Here is a 9,171-nt window from a genome sequence, read left to right as displayed (position 1 = left end):
TCCTGATGTAGTTACTTTCATGGGTCCACATATGTCAGTATGCACCAAATCAAGTGGTCTTTTGCTTTTTATCTCACTTTCTTTTGAAATAGATATTCTTGTGGCTTTAGATTTTATACAACATTCACATCTTATGGTAATTGAGCAACCTGAAATCTTTAGATCTTTTGTCAATTCTTTTCTTTGTAGTTCTCTTATACTGTCAGGGTGTCTGTGTCCTAGACGTCTATTCCACACGTGAATACAGTTCTTGTGATCATGTGTTCATCACCTTCATCTGTTCCTTTGGTGTGTCAAGATGATATAATTGTTCATCTGCCTTGACATTGGCTATCACCTTGTTTCCTCCTAGAATTGCACACTCATTGTCTTTGAATTTTACAGTGAGTCCATTGGCTGTTAAACGCTTCACAGATAACAATCCGCCTTCCAATTTTTAGAACATACAACACATTCTGTACAAGTATCTTTGAATCTTGTCCGAACTTGTTTGAACAGTTTAGCATACCTTGTCCAATACCTTCTGTGGTTATTTTGCTTCCATCTGCAAGATAAATGGCTTCTTTCTTATCTAAATCAAGATCAGTGAAGAAATTATTGTCACTTGTCATATGACTCGTAGCTCCTGAATCAATAAACCAACCAAGTGATGATTTCTTGTCTGTTACTTTAAATGTGCCATTCCAATTATTCTCACATGAATTGGAAATTGTGTTTTTCACTTTCTGTGTATGCTCTCTATGTTGTAATTTTTGTTGTTCTGCTTTCCATATGGTACAGTATTACTTTAAATTACCTTTTTTCTTACATCTGAAACATTCTCTTGTCTCTTTATTATAGGGTTTTTTAAATTCTGTAGCTTTAAGAGCGTTTCCACTGTCCTTTTCAGTAGAAGAATCATTTGTCTGTTCTTTTCTTCTCTGATATTCATCTATTAGACTGGTTTTCACAAAATCTAATGTGATGTCTTTTTCTGGCCTTGTCTCTAGGGCATTTATCAAGACTGTATACAAATCTGGTAAACTGCACAATAATATTGCTGCTACATGACTTTCTTTAATGTCTTCATCAATGGACATTAGCTGTGATATTACTTCCATCATTGAGAATATGTGCTTCTGCATGTCATCATTTGCACTCAATCTCATACTGTAAAGCTTTCTTAATAGAAATAACTTGTGATTTAAACTGGGTCTTGTAATTTTCTTAATGCGTCCCACATTCCTTTCACTGTATCCTCATTCCTTATGTGTATTAATTGAGCATCATCCACTAATAAGCTAATGGTGGCTCTAGATTCTCTATTCTTTCTATCCCATGTCTGATTATCTTCATCAGGTCTATCTGTAATGATTACTTCCCATAAGGCTGTGTGCCCACGTAGCGATTTTTAAGCGTTTTTGCCGCAATTTTCGGCGTGAAAATGCAGTGAAAACTTTTAAAAATCGTGCACAGAACGCCCCCCATGCATTCCTATGGCATTCCGCACATGCTGTGCTAATGCTGCGCTTTTTTCCACGGCAGAATCGCATCGCGGAAAAAAATCGCAGCATGCTCATTCTTTTGTGCGGAATCGCAAAGAATTGCCGTGATTCCGCACCCATGGGAATGCATGAGAATCGCTTACTTCCCGCATGTGGCTATGCCCACCATGCGGGAAGTTAAGCGTCTCATGTGCGGTTGGTACCCACGGTGTGGAGGAGAGGAGACTGTCCTCTAGGCCCTGGGTACCATACCCCTGTAAAAAAAGAATAAAAAATAAAAAATCGGGGTATATTTACCTTCCGGCGTCCCGTGCTGCATTCCCGGCCTAAGCGTTCCCAGTAATGCCTTGCGGCACGGTCCAGTGATGACGTAGTCTCGCGTGACTCTAGCAGTCTCGCGAGATCGCTATAGCAACGCGAGACTACATCACAGGTCTCGCAAGGCATTACTGGGAACGCTGTGGCCCGGGAATGCAGCGCGGGACGCCGGAAGGTAAATATACACCGATTTTTTTTTTTTATTTTTTTTAACATTCTATCTTTTACTATTGAGGCCGCATAGGCGGCCTCAATAGTAAAAACCTGGTCACACTTGTCAAACACTATGCTTGACGAGTGTGACCAACCTGTCAATCACTTTCCAAGCGATGCTTCAAATCGCTTGGAAAGTGCTTGAATATCGCACACGAAAATCGCGGCAAAATCATGATCATAATCGCGGTAAAATCACGCGAAAAAAACACGCGATTTCTGGGAAGGAGTCCGGTTTTTGGTGTGCGTTTTAACATGCACCGTGGGCACATAGCCTTAATCATCCTTAGATAACAACATCTCTACTTTGAATTTCCATAACTGATCATTTTCACTGTTCAGCTTAGCTACTGTGAGTTTCAGCTCAGTGCTGCAGATCATTTTTATATAGTCTTACTTGTTTTATGAAGATATTCTTCATTTGGCTTTCTTCTTGAGAGTTCCTGTATATCCTGTGTGTGGTGATTCTCTGTAATGATCTCCAGTGTGTGATCATCCAGTAACTGGAAAATAAATTAATTTGTCCCTCTGTATCTGGATTTTCTTTTTCAGCCTCCGTTCACTGGATTTTATCTCCTTCTGTTAACAGAGATTATCTGCTTCTCTGGTGTCTGGATTTATTGCTTGGAGTTATCTTCTGGGTGTCTCTGTCCTGGGTGTCTGGGACTATCTCCTGTTCTGGGCCCATAACCTGTAGCAGAGTGTATCTTTTGAGAATTTACAGGTGCACAGGAGAACTTCACTGAGCAAGTTATCTTGAGTAAACAACATTTACTTCTTATGGGTAAACATGAGATAAGAATTCAGAAGCACACAGCCCATGTTGCTGGTATAATACAATCAAAAGCGAAAGTAAAACTAGCAACAACAATAGAGAACTTCCCTCCCCACAATACAGCAAACATATAACTTCACACTATCGCCATCTGCTGTCAGGCTAGTGTAAAGTAATCCTTTACATAAACAATAAGTCCATTTCTGTTGCATATGCCAACACAAACAACCCAAATTAAGGGTAGTAACAAGGAGTAAGGGTAGCAGTCTATTAATACATATTAAAATGAGTTAATACTAACCATCCTTGGTAGACCATGAAATCTTGTGGCCTACCTACCAGCAGAGATTGGCACTCTAAATTTGCAATGTGGCACCCCTACTCAACGACGGCTGTCCCTTAAATCCATGCCAACCCTTAAACTACATGTATATATACAAAAAAAATACAGATTCACTTTGACCCATGGAATTGGATCAAGTACTATGAGCCTTAATAATGGTCACACCTTGCTAGTGATAGATAGTAAATACAGTATATCTCATATAGCTAAGAGTAGTAATCAGACTTGATTTTTTCCATGTTAGATAGTAGATATATCTCATGTATCTTTTCTCCTACTAAGACTAGGTTGTATCCACAGCCAGAAGAAATGCCAGTTATATTGTTGTCACTGGTGATAAAGTGCTAATCGTGTATCCAGAGATATACAATATCATTAATCAATAAAGTGCTACAGAATTTCAGGAAAAGAACATCTCGCCAAGCATTGAGCATAGGGTGGATCAATCATACTTTGGGGTTATATTACAGCCAATGGCACAGGGAACATTTCATGGGTAGAGGGAAGAATGGACTCAATGTAATTTCAACGAATTCTTGCTGAAAACATATCACCATCTGTAAAAAGGCTGAAGATAAAAAGAAGATGGCTTTTACAAATGGATGCACACATCAAAATCCGGAATAGACAACCTCAAAAGCCGAAAGCTGAAGGTTTTACAATAGCCCTCACTGTCCCCTGATCTGAAAATCATTGAACATCTGTGGCTAGACCTCAAAATAGAATTCTTCAAGGAAGAATGGATGAAACTCCCTCAAAGAAGAATTGAAAGACTCTTGTCTGGCTACAAAAAGCATTTACAAGTAGATACTTGCAAAAGTAGGTGCTACTAGTTACTAACCATGCAGGTTGCCCAAACTTTTGCATTGGTCCATTCTCCGTTTTGTACTTTTTGAAATGTAAAAGAGGAAAAAAATATATATCATCTTAAACTTTAAGCCTTTTAGAGATCATTTCATTTTAATTTTGACCAAGGGTGCCGAAAATTTCACATGCTATTGTATTCCATCTTGGATAAAGTGATTTCCCCCCCAGGGTTGGAGGATGAAGTTTTTCATAGCTAACTAAATAATGGTTGTTTTAGAGAGTTCCATTTTGCAGTTGGTCATAGTTGGCCTTCAAACGAACACCTCCTTGGCCTCTCTACCCATTGTCCCCTGGGAACCTGGAGAGTTGCTCAGCTTTCCCACTTTTTCACTCACTCCCTTAAACGTTTTTATATGACAAGACAACTTTTGAACTTGCATGCTCGGGCACAAGACTATCTGTTACATACTTTATGGTCTTGTCGGCTTCTGTAACCTTTTTGGGAATAAGTAAAACTAGTGATAAGTTAAATCACATATCTCATTTCTGACCCAAATCTGCCTCTCGTCCTTCTTCATCACTGTGATAGTCCATGAAAAATACACAGGCATTCAATATTAAGACTCTTATTCGTGACTGTAAGAGAGTACATCCCCCTGCGCTAGAAAAAAATACCACTCCGACAATCTCCCTTTGTTTTTCTAAAATGAATAGGGTGGTATTAATGGAGGAACTTACCTATACCATCAATAATTCATATGAGCATTTGTTCATAACCTGGATTAACTGGATGGAATTTAGATCCTCTGCTTAATGTCTGGCTCTTATCGTGGAAAACTAAGCCCGTAATCTTATGGCAACAACTTTTAACTAAGTTCCCCATCTCCTTTTCTCCCTTCCTTTCCCCCTCACTCTTTTCTTTGTGTTTCTTCTGCTTTTCTCTTTTTCCTTTCTTCTTCTTTGTTCTATCCTGTGCCTGAGTTATTCCACTCATTTTGTGTTGTTCTATTGTTATTGTTATGGATTTTCACAACCTGTTTTTTAATGTAGTTTGTTTTAATGCCTTGGACAGCTTTCCGGATTCCAGTAATAAGATAATACTTTTTATCATATATGACAGTCTTTATTGATATTACTTTTATCTCTGTGATTGCGTTTCTATCTTTATTTCTTTCCTGTTTTCCCATACACTGTGTGTTAAAATAAAAGGTGTCACACCAAACTACAATGTGTCCTGCAAAAAAAAGTAAACCCTTATACGGCTATGGAAATGAAAACTTTTATTAAAAAAGAATTATGGCTCTTGAGAAAATGGAAGGAAAAAAGTTAAAATGCAAAACAAAACAAAAATTGACCAAGGTGGGAAGGCTTGACATACTGTATACACTTATATGACATCAATAACAATGTAAAAAAAACAACATAAAATAAAAAGTTAAGATATAATCTCAAATCAAAACTTGATGAAACTTTATGGACAACACAGTGAAACTTTCAGACAACTTGGAACTTCTTTGATGCCTACAGGGCAATAAACCATCAGGGATTTTCGGGAACTTTACAATTTCTTTTCCTTCGCTTGTACACAGGAGGAACTAAAGGTTCACAGTACAGTATAAATGAGGGGACATTCTAAGCATAACAATTTGTCACACGCTGGCCAAAAATGAGCAGACCATTGCCACCATTTCAGCAGTTATCAGAAGGTCTTGTGGTCAAAAAGCATCTAAATGTGTTCTTGCTAAGGTAAACTTTTGGGGTATGGGGAAAAAAAAAGTAGGAACACTTTTGGAAGAAGGACAAAGGTCTGCTTATAGACTTTGGTATCACTTTTACAGATGTAGTTTAGCTCCCATTTATCATCTTTCATTGTTGCCAGAGGCTTACTTAAAATATATGGACAACGTAAGTTTTTATTTTTAGACATATAAATGCATGTCTTTTAGGCTAAAATTGTCTATTTTGCAACTTAGTTCATTAATAAGATGATATATTTGTCTATTTTTTAGCTTCTCTCTGCTGATTTATAATATAACCACATCGAAGATTAGCTTAGTTTAAATCAGTAGAGACTCCCCATCGCAACGAGATCACTATTGGATTTGCAATTACAGTAAATCATTCTGCTGTAAAATGTAGAGCTACTATAAGCCAAACAGTAGAACATTTTGAATAAAACCAAATTGAAAAATTGAATTTTAGCAAGAATAAATAAATGCATTTCAGTAAAAAAAAATGTCCCTAAAGGTATGCATAATAAATGTGTGATAACGAAACATTAAAGAACATGTTCGGAAAACATTCACCAAACTCAAATTTGGCACGAACGTAGCACATTTGGATTCGTGTTCGGTTTTAAGAGTATTTTTACTCAAAGTCAAAATTCGGTCATAGTTCGGTAAATCATTGCGTTTCCAATAATGCTTTTGTTATTACTTTGGCTAGGATAGTGGTGCTATATGATGAGTGGGTGGTACGGCGGGACATGTTTGATAAGGGAATGGGGTGTGTTTAGGTCAGAGGAGCTGTAGAGTGTTTCTTTTTTCAATAATTAAATGTGTTTACATTACGGCAGCCAATCAGTGCGCAGAAACCATCCACAACATCATGACACAAGGTCTTCTATGATTGTCTGCTGAAGTCACATGTCCCTGGTCATATAAAAAGTGAACATCTTATCTTACTTGCTCCATTTTCTCAGTGTCACAGTGCACAGATTCTGCTCCTGCGGTCAATGGCCAGTGATGGAGGTGGTGGAATGGGCAATGATGGAGGTGAGGGAGAGGACAATGAGGGATGTGGGGGATTCATATGGGAGGAAGGGGGACTTATATTGGACTTATGAACAGAAGGAGGGAGAGGAGGTTGTTAGATATGGATGTAAAATGAATTGGGTGGTGGAGGAGGGTGCTAAGCCCCTAATAGTGTCCTCCCCCATCTCACAATTCTTTGTGATGCTACTGGGGACTTAAAATTTATTGGGGAGAGGGAGAGGAGGAGATAAGGTGCATAGGACGCTTTATAATGAATGGAAAGGTGGGAGAAGACTCTGTCAGGGACTTGTAATGAATCGGGAGGTGGCAGAGCATGTTAAGTGCCTAATAATGTTTTTTCCCAACCACAAATTCATTATGATTCTATCAAGTATTTATAATTCGAGATGAGCGAATTTGTTTTTTTTGTTTTTTTGCACAAATCTGATGTTGACATATTTGAGCCATATTTGAACAATATTCGTGCCGAATGTATGTCTTATGATCGTTTCCGAACATATTCGGTAATTTCTACTCCCATTGACTCTAATGACGTTCGGCTGTGTTCGATGAATATTGCAAAAACAATATTCGGTTCCGATCGTATTCAGAATGGAATCTGAACAAATTCGTTCATCTCTACTTATAGTGAATGGGAGGGACACATGACAGGGACTAAGGCTGAGTGCATAGTTTCAGGATTTGCAGACCAAAATTCTGCTGCATGTTCTAATGTGTTGGCAGTAAAATTGCTGCGTAAAATACATTTATTTTTTGCCACGTTTTTACCATGCTTTTCCATGCAAAGAGAAAAGGTCGCACTCATCGAGATCGACGTTTCACTGATTTATTGACATATCGTGAACATGTCAAGTCGGGGGAGTGACATAAGGAGTGCAAGAAAGGCTGACAATGGCCGTCAACGGGTTTGACCCGTTGAAGCGCTCGAGCTGCGCGAAACGGCCGGCTGCTGGGCTTCTGTATGCCGCACATCATTTGAAGTCACACGGTAACAGCGGTGCCGTCCGCTTTTTATCTTGAGTTTTGTGATTTACCATGCTTTTGTTACTTATTTTTCTCCACTCTTTAGTTTGGATGAAATATGCTGCAAGAATTGACATTATGCAGATTTTAATCTGCTGCAAATCTGCAAGCAGCGTGTGCATGAGACTTCAGGGATCTCATTCACTTTTTTTATACTGTAAAACCTTGCACATTTTCCATAACAATCGTAGCGTGTGCACATAGCCTTAAAGTTAATTAGGGAAAGTCACAGACTGATGACTAATGAGCAGCAGAGATTATAGTTAATGAGGGGAACAGTGCTGCTTATCACTTTATATTTTTAATGGTGGGGTACATATCTGTATTCAGGAGGGAGACACATATAGGTATACAATGTATGTTACCTTGTTATTTTCAGGTCTGCGATGATCATCACGATGAGTCGTGGCTGAGAGAGAGATGTCGACATAAAGGTCTGACCAGATAGAGAAGACAAAGCAGAAAATTACTCTAATCAGATGAGGCGTCAGCGGTAAGTGCCTGGATGTAAATATTATTCTATATCTGCACTGTATGACTTGAAGTGATAATGTTATCTGTAAAATTCCTTAGTCCATATTCTCATATTTGTGTGAATTGTCATTGTGCTGCCAGATTTTTTTTCTATAGGTCCACTCACACATCCGTGAAAATTATGGATCTGAGAATGAGATCCATGAGGGTCAGAGAATGTTTTATTCTGATCCGATTTTTCAGAATGACATGCTCAATGTGTCTGTAAACGCAGGCAGCACACCGACACTGCAAATGGATACAGGAATGTAGCCTTAATATGTATAACACAGTCCCTTAGTATAAAGAATAATCACTTATTATGTATAACCGTCGCTTAGTATATTGTGTACTCCCGTATTATGTATAGAATAGTCCCTCAGTATATAGTATACTCACGTATTATGTATAGAAGAGTCCCTTAGTATATAGTGTACACACTTATTTTGTATAGCACAGTCCTTTAGTATACAGTGTACTCACTTATGTATAGCACAGTTCCTTAGCATATAGTGTACTCACTTATTATGTATAGTGCCGCCTTAAGTTTCATAGTTTCCTCTTTTATTATGTATAACACCATCGTTTATTACGTACCATCTTCTCCAGTTATACTGTACATGGTGCTGTCGATTATTATATAGCTTCCTCTACGGTTATGTACAGCACTGCCTCTTACATACGGTATTCTTGTTATTTTGTATATTGACAGCGCCCTTTTATTACGTAGTACTCTCTCGTTAGATATAAAATTACTTCTGATGGGGCAACACCTGACCTGTTGTTCACACTATCTAAGAAAATAAGTAGTGATTGTTCATTTAGTGACGGGTGACTGACAGGTGTAGGTCTAAGTTTGTGAATCAGCAGGTTACAAGTGGAGAAGGGTACATACAACATAAGTGGGAAAAAGCGAGGTTG

Source organism: Dendrobates tinctorius, unplaced genomic scaffold (assembly GCF_039654945.1).
Source record: "Dendrobates tinctorius isolate UK_male_01 unplaced genomic scaffold, ASM3965494v1 ptg000019l, whole genome shotgun sequence".
In the NCBI taxonomy this organism is placed as follows: Eukaryota; Metazoa; Chordata; class Amphibia; order Anura; family Dendrobatidae; genus Dendrobates; species Dendrobates tinctorius.
The sequence above is the reverse complement of the archived record's forward strand: the minus strand, read 5'-3'. Positions refer to the sequence as shown.